This window comes from Symphodus melops, assembly GCF_947650265.1.
Source record: "Symphodus melops genome assembly, chromosome: 5".
Classification (NCBI taxonomy): domain Eukaryota; kingdom Metazoa; phylum Chordata; class Actinopteri; order Labriformes; family Labridae; genus Symphodus; species Symphodus melops.
This window is the reverse complement of record NC_136695.1, coordinates 20,004,168-20,018,872: the sequence shown is the minus strand read 5'-3', so window position 1 is coordinate 20,018,872 and position 14,705 is coordinate 20,004,168.

Sequence of the window (14,705 nt, the reverse complement as noted above, 5' to 3'; positions counted from 1 at the left end):
TCTTACAGCTTCTAATCATCTTCTGCAGGGAAGCTGCGCTGTATAATTCCTTTGAAAAGACATCACAGCAACAACGGTGTAACAATTTCCAGAGCCTACCTTTTCTACCATCATGCTCCTAGAACCAGCAGAGGGAGTCCAAGACCTAAATCCTGTTCTTGCTTTTGGATGAGTCATACTATTTCGTTGTGTCTTACTTAGAGCATCAAGCCTGTTTTTGTTGTGTGTAAAAAAAAGTCTGTTTCCAACCATACAATGAGAAATCAACACGCCATCTCACACGGGCATTCATAATTAAAAAAGTGGCTTTGTGTTTTAATAAGCTGTTAAGATAGTTCTGATGGACATCAGAAATCCGAGTAAAGATCAGTCAGAGAGGGATGGGAAAATGAAGATAAACAGGTGCCTGTGCCATCTCCTTTATTAAAGTCTACTGTGGAAGTCACTCTGTTGCGTGCGAGTCGGCTAATGCTCCGCAGATGAAGTTATTTTTGATAACAGAAAGCCATTTAAAATTTAGAGAATAAGAGGTTTTCCCTATGCATTATTCATGCTTTCTGTAGGGCCTCAAAAACGGAAGCTTTCTGCAAGCGCTCTGTCTGAGCGGTGATAGGCAGGTAGGAACAAGACAAAATTTCTCTTTTCATTCGTCTCTATCTGTCTCTCTGCTTCCCACTTTAGAAACATGACCTTTAAATTACCTTTTTTGTGCATTACATATCTAGATTATTCCATAGCATGTCTACATTTTTGTCTCTAATATATATTCAGTGTTAAAGGTATGTTACACAGTTGATTCACACCTACAGTATGTGTGACATGTTGACATTTTACTCTTCAAAAAACACTAGTAACGTTCAGCTTTGTGCAGGGCTGTCCTCATACTTTTGGCCACATCTGTCTTATGTCTTATCTACTCTGTTGCATCCATGCTGTTGCGTCTCTCAGTGCTTTTTAAATGTTTACATCAGGATGCTTAGCCATCCTGGCACTTGCTCGGGGCGAGGTGGGAGAAGAAAGAGTGTGATTGAAAACACAGATGTAAGGCGATAGATGGAGACAGCAGATAAATATAGAGCTAAAGAAATCAAGTGAGAACGAGCAGGATGGAGGGGATACAAAGAGAGAGAGAGAGAGAGGAGGGGATGATCTCACTTTCTATCTACTGTATATCTCTCCTCCCTCCATCTGGAGAAGCAGAGGGAGCGAGAGATAGTGTTTGCCCTTGCAGGTGGTAATGAAGCTGTGGAAGGATAGATGACTCACTTTAACACAGGCTGAGGAGAAACACACACTATAACATCACTCAGCTGACCTGAGCGTGTGTGCGTGTGGATGGGTGCATATATGAGGCAGCCTGTGTGTGTGCGTGTGTGTGTTAGTGATGATGTGGTCTGAGTGTATGTGACAAAAGAGACTGATGCTGATTGTATAGGAGACTGGGCGGAGTGATAAAGGTGTCACTATAGAGACAGAGAGTGATAGAGGAGTGTGTATGTGTGTTGCTGCTAACATGTGAAACTGCACCCGTGTGTGTGTGTGTTTGTGTGCTATTGCAGGTGTGAGTACATCCATCTGTGTGCAGATGTAATGCAAGAGTGCCATTTTCTGTGTTTGTTCTGGCTCACAATAATAAGTAAACATGCAAAGCTAGACTCTATGTATATACACACACCTGTGAGTGAGAGAGAGAGAGAGAGAGAGAGAGAGAGAGAAAAGAGAGTGCATCATGGAGAGACAGATTGACGCGTCATGACGCTGTAAGAGGTCTTGGAGCCACGTCAGCACTAACAGTTCATCCAAGGACTTCAGCACACGCTGTCCATCCATCTCCACATGTCTGAGAGAGGGAAAGGGTGGGGGAGAGTGAAAGAGAGAGAGACTTCCTGTTAGATGCCTGGAATTGGAGGGAGAGTGGGGAAAGAGTGCAGGGAAAGAAATAATAGTGAACTTTGTCTTGCCAAGGACTCTGGTGTAGATCGGCACTGTAAAGCTGCTTGTATCAAACTGAAAACTCAACCAAGCAGTTAGCAGAGCTTCCCCCTTGTGTGTCCAGGGTTCTGGCTCGTGCAGCATGCTGTGTTAAAGGGCTCTTTGCTCACACTTCGCTGCAGAAAAATGTGCTCCTAAAGGGCGACCCGGCCTAAACAATGTGAAAAAAACATCTGATGTGTGCAGAAAATATTGTGATAATGATCTGATACAATGAAAAAATGAAAGAGTTTATGTGAGCTTTACAACAGTTTTCATGTCTATTTGCTGTTCACCGTGTTTTAGCTGCATCCTAGCCTGAGTTGCATCCAAGTGGTCTGAATGTATGGCCATCATAGCTTCCTCCAACAAATAGGTAAAATGTATGCATCTTTAATGATAAAGCATTACTTGTTTACGTCAAATAATTAGGCTTATTTATTCTGAAATGCAGACTTTTGAAATGGATTAATTGCATATGTAACAATGCATTGGACTTTTTAGGGGTCTCTAATCAGAATTGCTCACTAACTTCTTCTTTTCTGATATGAAGATGTTCTGGTAAAACCTTTTCTTGACAAGTGACGTAAGTATTTTGCATTACCCGGCTCTCCTGGATAGTAGTGAGTCAAAGAGAACATCATATCATTAGGTCGCAGGAGTAGGAAAGACAAAAAAAAACCTTTATGTTTGTCATGTTATAGCTTTCATTGATGTACGCCTTGGTTCAGTACACTACATCCTGAAAACAAGACTAGCCCACACAACCAAGCCATGTTAGCTGCAGCTCACGTACTGCAACAAGTTTTTCATAAGACTCAGAAAGCTCCAGAAATCCCGGTTTAAAACATGCAGCGCATTCATCGTCATCTTATTTATGATCTGAATATTCTTCACTTTAAAGGGGACATATCATACTTTTTCTTTAACTTTTTCAAACAGTCCCCTGTCGTCTAAATGAAACAGCTGTGTTGTGCTTTGGTCCAAATATAACGTGAATCAAGCACCTGAGGAGATTTAAATCACTCCCTTTTTTACGTGGTAGTTAACACAATAAACATCAACGCTGTGTAGGCGGATGTTTTAGAGAAGAAGACACTTGATAGAAGGGGTTGATGATACCATTAGATCTGTGCAATTATTCAAGGACACATCCTTGTGTGCGTGAGACCTTCTCTGCTGACACTATGCTACATGTCAGTTTCCTGTTTGGTGTTCGAACCTTTAACAGCCCTGAAGAAAAGACAGCTCGTAGTTAAACATGATATCGTTAACTGCCATCATTTGTTTGGATTAAATGAGTGAAAAATGATTCATTTTTTGACCACTTGACAACGTTTCCCTACAAGGAGCTCGTGCTGTCAATTGCGGCCCGATGTTAAATGTAGTTGGCTGTAAACACATGTTTCATGTTGGCTTAGCTGTCGGGTTGAGTAACAAATCACAGCCTGTCTGATGTCATATCCATTCTCAACCCTTCACTTTGCCACGTGTCAGTTTTGTATTTCACAACAAAAGTTTGCAGTTTATACATCTTAGAGTCAAATAATGCGTTGAAGGTTTCATTCAGAGCAGTTTACTACTCTTGTGAAATGCGTTGGACACGCATAAGCAGCTCACACAGTTTGACTAGCTGCATCATATTAAAGGGCACCAGTGGGAGTTAGATGGAGACAAAGAGCTGCGATGGACAAGGCAGTTTTTTTTTTGTTTTTTTTTACACACGCATGTGAAGCAGACCATGTTTAACAGTCTGCCCAGGGAAATGTCATTCATAACTCGCTGAATGAGTGTGATGTTAAGTGGAAATGATTTTGTATGGGTAACAACGGAGCAGCACGAAATCTGCTTCATTTTGTAACCTCAGTGTTTCCCCAGCCGTGAAATAGGTGAGTTTAGACTCTGATTTTTATAAGATCTGCTTTCAGTGAAGAGACCTTTAAAACTTCATGCTGGGGGAATTTAGGGGCGCGCAGACATGATTGTGGCGGGGGATATTTGTGCTGTAAAATTGTGACGAAGGCCAGTACAAAGGGAGAGAATGACGAAAAGGTCATGGCTGCTGAATGGAATTTCTTTTCGTGAAGCTACAGCTAAACAACTTTGACTGATTCAGATCAGTCTTCACAAATCAGTTCACAGTGAGTGAAGGCCCAGATTTAGTTCATTTGTTCAAAGCAGTCAAAGGGTTACATTTAGATGTGTTTCGTTCTCTGTGTGGATGTCATTCACATTTTAAAGATTCAGCAGTGTGGCAGAACTCCAGTCATTCCACTGTGAAAGACTAAGTAATATTCTTCTCTCTCAAACAACTGGGATGGCAGAATGCTACTGGACACTTCATGCACTTGTGAGTTCATACTCATACATCATTTATAGGGTGTCACATGAGTTTCTTTTTCTGGTTTTATTTGAAAAGGGAAATAGAAAAAAACCATTTGCACATGCATCTCAATACACAGGTAGGTATAGAGCAATGTGTTCATCAAAAACATACAGGGAAACTCCCTCACACTGTCTAACTTGCAAACAAACATTTATTGGCAACGTTTTGATACTAGACCTTCAAAATGTAAATCAATGAATCAGCATTCATGCCGTAATGTACCCAAGTTCTCTTGTAATTATTTCAAAAGATTGAAGTTGGTGCTTCAGGATAGTTGACAGAGTCTAAAATCGTGGAGAGAGAGAGAGAGGGGGGGGGGGGGGGGAAAGCCGTGCAGGAAAGGAGCCACAGGTCAGATTTGATCCCGCACGCTTTGAGGAATACAGCCTCTCATGGGGCTGCGCAAGCTAACCACTCGGCCACCTGCGCCCCCAAAAATGCTAATTTCATGAGCGGTCCCTGAGCCGAATGTTTTCCTTGACATCTTTGATTAAAAAAAAATGGTGAAGAAACAAAATATTCAATATTCAAACAATTCAATAACAAGAGTTGACAACATTTGATCTTGTTTGTAATCAAATGTTGTCATGTAATCATCAGTTATGATGTCATTGGTTCTCAATAAACCATTTCTTAACATTTTTTTCAATGAACAATGGGACGACGACTCTAGTTGATTGTGAGGCTGAATTTCACCGTTGCTGAATTTATAATTTTTACTCGGTGGGATTGTGAGAAATCCCTCACAGCTGCGGTTCTGTGATGATGTGATGAAGTCTTTGAAAGCAGACATTCAACTCCAAACTTCCCATTCTTTGGTTGGGAATTGTTTCCATTTTAAGTTCAATCCTCATTCCTAACGTCTTGATTGAGTTCCAGCTTTATTATATCAAACCCAAATAAAACACGCTTAAACTGTTCACTGTGGTTGATACAAGTTTCCATACCATCGAGGCTGAATCAAATACACTCTCTGACAGTTGAGGCTCGAGAGCAAAGTTCACAACTACAAGGGAACAAACAACACTCCATCAAATCATCATCTCCTTTTAATTGTCACTGAAATATCAGCACTAATTAACACTGCAAAGTCCTTCACAGGATGAGTTCTCATGTGGGATTTTGTTTAAAAGCGAGATTATCTGAAGCGTCTATTTTCCAGGCTATTTTCTGTTCCCTTTAAAAACTGAAAATGTCAAGCCTCTATGTTTTCCCTTTAACCATTCTACACATACTGATAGTGTCTCCTCCTTTATCTCCATCATACTCCGGCCTGGTCTTCTGTGACTTCAAAATAAAATACATAGACACCTGTTTTGGTTCCCTAAAGGGTGCTCAAGGGTAAACTGTTGGAAATGGGAAAATGAAGTGAAAAATTGAGATTTGGGGATTTCTATAAAGAGAGACGAAGTGTCCTTTAGTCGCGGGGTTATGAAGCATTTTTATCACAGCCTTTTCTTAGACTCTGCAGCTCCTCTGACATTATCAACCTCACACTTGTGAAAAGCCAAACTCTGACACAGAAAAAAAAGAAAAGTGCAACACTGCAGTCTTCAAACAAATGCCTCAAACATTTGCACATTACAAGCATTTTGTAGGCAAACGTCCTTGTATGCAAATCTAGGATCAATTCTGTTAGGATAAAAGAAAAGCGAAATGAGATCAGTGTGACGGCCTGCTGTTGTTTACGTCGTGTTCTCGTTTTTAACAGCTTCGTAATCAAAGACTTTTCTCTCTCTGCAGCGTGTTGAACTCTGAGCTGTAATAAGGAATAAATTGAAGTACTAAGTTTTCGGCATACAATTATGTTTCATCCTCTGCTCATTATTTCAAACACACTGACTCACAGTGCTGTGCAGACACAGCATATCAATGCAGCAGCAAATACAGTGTATGAATATTCAGTCAACACAAATGTCACAATATTTACTGAGTGTATGTTTGTCCTTAAAGGTCTCCTAAACCTTTCGCTTGCACAGTTCGGACGTCGTTCACCTCAGTCGAATGGTTTCTCTCCTGTCAGGTCTTTTGTAACGGCACACTTTTCACCACAGACTCAAATGAATTAAACCAGATCTTCAGTTGTTTGCCCTTTTGCCTGCTGCTGATAAATCACATCCCGTGTACACCGCTGGTGAAATGGAGGAGGTGGCTATATTGTGACTCTCCATTATATCCGTACTGTGAGTTAGTGCTCATGCAGTTAATAAATGGTAAAGGACGGCTTAATTCTTCAATATGAGTCAGTGGTGTCGGCACTACTTAGTCGGCAAGTCTAAGTACTTGTGCTCTCTTAATGCTTGTGCAGTATTAAATGGAAGGCATGTGGGGGTTGACGGTGTTAATATGTATGACTGGTCATTTCTTTATTGTAGCACCAACACATATACAAATAAAAAATGCTAATTAGGTCTGCAGCTGCCTACTTCTCAAATAATTCTTCATATTGTAATTAAACATCCAACAACCAACCCCCCCCCCCCCCCTTTCCTATCCCATCCTTCTTTCTGCATTTTTTTCCCATCTCCCTCCATCCCGTTTTCAAGCCCAGCACAGTTTAGCAGATGACTGGTCCGCCATGAGCCCGGGTCTGCTGAAGATTTCTGATTCTACTCAGGATCAATGCCATTCTTAATATTATCATCATCTTCATTATGATCAGTATCATCAATATCTATTTATTGCGGGTTGTGTTGGTGCAGTTAGTTAGTGCACGCCTCCCATGTATGGGAGTTGTAGTCCTTAACGCAGGTGGCCCAGGTTCGAATGCTTGTCAGTCCCCACTCTCTGTCCCTGATTTCCATTTCTATCCACTGTTCTGTCTCTCCAATAAAGGCATCAAAATAAATCTTATTCAATCATTTAGTGCGTAGGGGTTCACGAAAGAGCTGTGGGTCTCTCACAGGTGAAAACAGACTCTGCAGATCACATAGATTTTGGCAACTCATTCCACCTCTAAGGGACTGCAGGAGCAGAAGAGTCTAGTTTTTGACTTGCGACCAGGCGCCTTTTCATTGGCATAGGGGAAGTGGGCAGGAGAGATTGTAGAACTTTATGAGGGAGCTAAATGTAGGTAGAGAGGAGTCACTGTTCCGTGAGCGAGCACCATCCTGAATCATCTGAAGAGGTTTCAGTGTGCATGCAGGGTGACCTGCAGTCAATGTGGGACATTAAAAACACTATAACCTTAGAATGAAGACACTCGTACAGGTAAATGTTGCAGCATTTTTAGACATGGAGGTGCTAGGGATGTCGATGTTAGCTCCCCCGCACCTGGTCACGCTTATCGCTTTATTCCGCATGGAGATGTCACCATTTATTAGATGGATGGCCATGAGGTTTTGTTCAGGCATTGAAGGTCTGCTGTGTGAAGGATTTGATTGTCTGTGGTAAGATTGTCATCACCCTCCCCTTGCCCTGCCCTCTCAGAAAGTAAAAGTTTTTTTTTTTCATGTATGCATTCCTAAAAAGAAAAAAAAAAAAAAAAAGCACTTCTCCATTTCAGCACAAGCTGCCCCTTAAAAAGATTAAACCTTTAAAAGGCCACCGTCGCCCCAAGACATAGTCAGTTTACCTGAAGAAAGGCTATTAAATCAATTGTTGTTGATGTACATATTTTTTCCATAAAGATCGATTTCTATCAATAGGAAAATAATTGAAACTCAATACTTTTACGTTTTTACGTTTAAAAGTAAATAATCTAGACCAAACTTAAGATCCCAGGTTTCCCTGAAGACTAAGGAGTTCCAATTTCTGGCTGTTATCTTTTTTTTTTTATTATTATTCAAATCAATAGTTCAATTTTTTGTTCAATGAAACATCATTTTTAATTCTAATATTGTGATTGGAAAGAATAAATCAAAGACATCTATCTACCTGAGGATTCTAACCAGAGGGTTTGGACAATGTGAAATGTAAACCGTGGGGTATCTGGAGTCTCTTAGGTAGTAAATACGTCATAATATATAGTGTTCATTTTCTATCCTATTAGCAGAATATTATGTATGTCTTCACTTATTCATGTCAGCATCAACAAATGAATCCAGTCGAAGCATGTGTTGATGCTCCTGTGTTTGTGTTAATGAAGGCAGACGATGGTGTTTATTTGGAGCTGCTTAATTAGCAGCAACAGTAATGAAGCCTCACGGGACACAGTGTTGGTATCTGGACGGCCAGGAAAGGATGATTATTACGACTGGATTCGTCCAAGAAACAGTTCTGTTTTTATGCACAAGCATGCACGGGCCGCAAATCACATGAACACAAACACGAGCTTTGTTCTCTTGATCTGTGTGTGTATGAAAACTTGTGTGTGCATGTGTGTGTGTGTATCTTTTGTTTTCAATGTGTATCTGTGAAGGCAGACGTGTGTGTGTGCGTGTGCGTGTGCGTGTGTGTGTGTGTGTGTGTGTGTGTGTGCCTGCTATTTAAAGTGATGGAGCCATCAGGGACGTAGCAGGGATTATTTGAAGTCTCTTTGTGAAGTGTTGTTTGAGAAATGTTATAACTAAGTGCTTCAAACTGCCGGATTTTTATTTCTTGATAACTTTTACTCAAGAGTTTCATGTAATATGAAGCAGCTGGGATTTACATAACTGGTATTACAGCAGAAAATAAACTGAGCGAATACAGTGTGAAGACATCAATCATATGAATGGGTCCAGGGAGAAGCTGAAAGTTCATTTGAAAAAGAGCAGAATTCGACTCTGTTCAGAATAAAGATTATTAAAGGTACAGTTTGTAGAATTAGTTTTGTGCAGTATGACATTTAAGTGCTTCACAACTTTCCTTTAAATCTTTACTTATAATGCACTTCTAAAAAACTTGCCGTAGCCTATTTTTTTATTTAAAACTTTTTTTTCCTTTAGAGGTAAATCTTATCTTTTGGTTGACCCTCTTGAAAAATATTGCACCGTTTGTCATTTTAAGAACTCTGGAGCTTTTCCCTCAAAAATTAGATATAAACTTGTGCAAACGAAGTGCCGCTCAGTCCTCACTTATTATCCTCCATTCCGTACATGAGTGCTGGTGACAATGTGTGCAGAGGACACATTGTCAACAACTTCCTGTACAGTATGACTTTGTTTGAGTGTGTGGAAGTGAGCTGTAGGACTTGTGTTTGTGCTTGTGTGTGTGTGTGTGTGTGTGTGTGTGTGTGTGTGTTGTTTCAGGGAAAAATGCCAAGTTCAGTGTTTGAGCTGACGCAGGCTGACAGTGAAGTAACGTAACTTGCGATGAGACTGACATCCAATGTTGTCTCAGTCTCCTTCGCGTCTCCTTTACCATGAGCTATCATTCTCTCACTCTTCACCGCTGACCCCCTTCATCATCCTCTTCCCTGTTTGCTATAAGTATAACCTCTTACCGTCCCTCCTCCTTTCTGTCCCTTCCACTTATTGCCTCTCCTTTTCTAACCCCTCTCTCGTTTGCCTCTCGTCTTTTCGTTGCTCTCGTGCTGCTTGTCATCTTGACCTTATTACTTCGTCTCCTCCTCTGGTTTGATATTGATGGAAGCGACAAACAATGCAGAGTTTATGCTGGCGAAGTTGATCTTCAGACCCTGGACTTTTTTGGTCTCGAGATGAAAACTAGCCTTGCCTGAACTTTCCGAGGCAATTTATCTGCAGAACAAAGAAAGGCCTTCAACATGTACATTCAGCAGACCTTTACAAAAAAGACAAAAAAAAAAAACAACTTGTAGTGGCAAGGCCTACCATCTCACTGAAAAAAGGCTCCTTTTACCAACAAATGCACGAGGACAGATATGAGAGTCTGTGTAACAAAAAATTGTCAACTAACTCTTAAAATTGTTATTAAAAAAACAAGTTCTTAAGAGTGCATTAACTGTCTTTTTCAAAGGCGATAAACCTCCTGAATCAGGGTAATTATATAGGCTCAAACACAATACTGGTTATAGTATTGCCCATTATATAAGACACCACACAGATGTTTTAACTCCTAGCTGTAGCTTAAAAAAATCTTCCCCCCCATAAATAATCGAATGTATATAATGAATTTTATACTCCCATACTCCAGCTCAAACTAAAACAACAAATCCCAGCAATCAAATCATGTCTGTGCATAAAAATAAATAATTGGTAAAAGAGGGAACAGAAACACAGGAGAGCCAAAGATCTCCTCATCTCCTGCCCAGAGTTGTGTGTGAGCGCCTGGCCCAGATCCTCTGCCTCCTGCACTCCAAATTGCCTTTCCTTCTAATTGCACTCAGGTGTGCAGCAAGCGGCGAGAGATAGATGGGGGGGGGGGGCAGCAGAGAGCGAGCAGGCCACAGACCAGGCCACACCGCTCGCTCCTTTAACATTTATTACCACACGCCTGAAAGTGACCTGTGTTAAGAATACAGTTTCACAGCTTCCCTTATGGCAGTTTAAGCACTCGTGACTACTTTAGCATATCCTACACAAAATCAGTCCTTAGAGCGGTAAGTGACTGACAGCTCAGAGAATCTTTCTGCATCACTTTCCCTTGTTCTGCTTTTATTTAACATATGGCCTGTTTGATGATGTGTTTTGTCTCACTGTAATTACTTTCATTAATATTATGCATGCACATGTGGAGAATCACATACCCTTTATTGTCTCCACAGCAAGAAACTCCATTGAGACGTGGCTAATTTTACAGATGTTGAATTGTGCATGCCCCCCCCCCCTTCCTGTAAGCTCCTCCACTGAAATGTTGGAAAGATGTTACGCTATCTTTTCTATCCATCCATCCATCAAGACAGACATGTAACAGAAAAGCACTTGTTCAATGTAAAATGTAAAATCTGTGCAGCAGAAAGATTACACCGTCTTTCTTCGAGCTTTATTCCAAAAGAAAAAAGCTTGACTAAAAGCGTTTGAAGATTCCTTTTTGAAGGCTTCAAATGAACAAAAGTAGTTCTTTAGAGCAGCATCCTGCCGCTATCCATCTCTGTCTGCATAGGAACGATGATTCTGTGCCAAGGTTTATGAGGCAGATATCGTATACTGATTTACAGCCCTCTACAGCACGTCTCTAAAAAGCCATGAATCATCAAGGTTTTCATCTTATTACAGCGAAACCTGTGGAAGAAAAAGTTCCCATCATCACCTGAGGGTGGAGGTATTGAGCTCTGCATCGCTGCTCTCCCTCTCTGCCGCGTGTCTCTCCAACCTGAGGAAACTGTGCTACAAGGTTAACATCTGTAGGAGTCAGGAAGAGAGGGATTGCAAGGGGAGGAGAAACAACATGAGGAGAGGAGAGAGGGAGGAGGGAGAGGGAGGGGGGGGGGGGGGGGAGAAATGGGGGAGAGATTGACGACAAGAGAGAGGGGGAAAAAGCGAGAGAGGCAACAAGAGAAAGAAAGGGGAGTTAAATGAGATTAGATTGGGTATCATGAGGGTTAGGGAAGATATTAAATAGAAAGAAATAGAAAATTAAGCTGAAAATGAAATTTAATTAGACACTGGGAATGAAAGGGAGCGATAGAAAAACAAGACAGATGAAGGACAAGACGTGAAAGAGGGATGAGAGAGAGAGAGAGATGGAAGAGGAGCGAGAGAGAGGGAGAGCAGCTGAAACAAGAGATCAATACTTTACTGCTGGGTGCTAAAATGGTGGTGGCAACTGTCTCCCTGAGTTTCCTTCTTAGCTAGACACACACGCACACAGAGGTTTAAAGCTTAAGCCCGAGGGTGTCTAGAGTTGTTAAGATGACAGAAGTAAAGGACACCTGCTGAATTGGAAAAAATGAATGTAACTGGTCTAATCTGTTTCACCTTTGTTCAGTTTTGTGAAACATATTAAGAACGACAGGTAAACTTTTAAAGTAAGAAAACAGTAACACGAGGTTCGTTTCATACGATAAGAACGGAACAATCGGCACTAAAACGGAGCAAATTCACACAGTTTCGGACCATGGCTGGAGCCCCCCCCCCCCCCCCCAAAAAAAAGGCGACTTTGGGCTTTCACCTTCAGGTTGCCCGTGAGGAACCATAAGTATTGTGTTTGAGAGACGGTGTCCACGTGAGAAGTGAAACATTGGTAATAATTCATTTGCCTCCTTTCCCCTCGCTTGCACATTTTTCTGCGAGCGCTCTTTCTGATTGTGAATTCCCTCCTCCTCCTCATCACTTGTCTCTTCTATCACTCTCTTCTGACATGGAGTGTGCTCGTGGTGATGCCCTGGGCAACAGTATGTTTGTGAAATACTTCAAAATGCACCTTTCTCGACATATTACCTTTGTATCAATGTGGAGAAAATGTATCCAGGCTGAAACTTGTATTGTGGTTCGCTGAATACATTCCTATGTTTTTACTTTATCAGCTGATTAAAAAAAGTTTTTGAATTCTGGGGATGTGTGTTTGTTTTGTGCTCATGTTTTTTTTAACTGTCTCTACCGCAGTTTCTTAATTTATTCGACATGATATTCAATAATTTATCATTGACAGGGTCTACTTTAATACATACTTGAGCAAAACATGTCTGCCTTTTGCTCTCCAAAGCAAAGCGCACTTACTTTTTTTTAAATCAGTTTCTTCCTGCAGGCCTTGTAACTATTTTTCAATGTAAATCAAGAGGGAATAGTTGGGTGGTGAAAACTGCTGCTCTTTGGTTAGTCTACTGGCCCTCTTGATAAAGTTTCCCTAAACCTCACAGAGAACACACTGATGATTAGAAAGTCACGGATCATCTCGTTCACATCTGCTGTCAGTCCGAAGAAAGTCTAGCCCCATTAGTCAGTCCGTCCTGTCATTTCATCGCATCAGCCATGCTGCAGCTGTGGTTGCATTATTGATTTAAAGCCAGTTTACAGTAATCAGAGCACACTGCAGCCTCTTACTTCTCAGTGTGCGTGCATGTTTACAACATCTCCCCCTCATCCATGCTTTGAAAATGACGTGAAAGGAAAGAGTTCTGTCAAGAGTTCATGAGCTGGAAAGATGAAAGGTCAAAAGAACACACCTCCCTCATTTGTGAAGGAATGCCCACCTGTGGAGAAAGCACTTTGACAAGACTGTCAGAGACCATATATTTCATAATTAGAGATGGGTATATGTATGCAAAAATCAAGATTCTTCTCTTCTAAGATTTAACATTTACTTCATAGCTCATAACACGCTTTTTTTTTTGTTCTGTTTTTCGCTCTTTAACTCAGTAGAATGTAAAATAGAGCAACAACAAATATAGCCAGTCCCACAGATGACTGGAGTAGATAGACTTTAAAGCCATGGATCAATGGATCCAGAATCGTTTAGAATCGAATTGTGACCTCGAGAATTCAAATCAAATCGGGAAACACACAAAGATTTCCAGCCCGATGTTGACATAAAACTTGCGGTCATTGTGCCTCACACTTCACAAGAGAAACCTCCCGAAGCTTCTATACAGTGAAGTTAATTGCCAAAATCAAACAAACTCCACAATTTTTGTACATCAGGCCAAATGATTTGGCTCTGAAGCAGTCAGCACTGATTTTGTAAAATAAAGTGTGTGTTGTGGTGTGCGGTTGTGTTGTAGTTACACATCAAATGTAGACCACTGCAAATTACACTTTTTTTCTTTACAGTGCTAACTTTTCTTTCTAATATTTTGACTTGAGTTACCAAGGCAATGCGGACAACTTCATTACCTCCAGTTGCTATGAAGCTCTCACTCACTGTGTCAGATTAAGTCTCACACACCCACACAGGTGTTTCCAGTTCTGTTTGATTAGACCTCTGCTCAGGTTAAAGGTGGGAGGACCTATAATGGGAATTACATGTACCAATAAGATTAGTGAAGGGGTAATTTGTCCAACCAAAGCAGGTTCAGAAAAGCTAACAAGGAAGCTTAATGTCAGTCAAGCGCCAATTGAATACACCCACATAGTCACAACGGCCCAATTAGCAGAGTCATTAGTGGGCGAATAATGGCTATCCAATTTATTTCATATAGGGAGATTAACTGTAATGATGGACTTTTTTTTGTTAGAGTACAAAAAGAAATAACAGTTTAAGATTTCAAGTAATTCGTCCAATTCTATTAAAGCCTTTGAAAACAGTGGAAAAGACACATTGGGGCGTTGTTTCATAATTTGGATTCCAATGTGTACCAGCAGATTCTCATCTGAACTGATGTAGACCAAGCCAGGCACATTTGTTCCCTTTTTCTTTTGTGTGAAATCTTTGTCCTTTATTTTGTATTCCTACAACCATATTTTTAAGAACCATAGCTTTAAACCCAACCTTGGGATCACTTACAGTAGAGTCTATTTGCACTGTAAGTGCTGTGATATTAGCATTTCATAAAGACACCGAGGACAACAACAGATTGCAAGAAGGCATTAACAATTACAAGTGCTTAATTAAAGGCCATTAAAAAGCA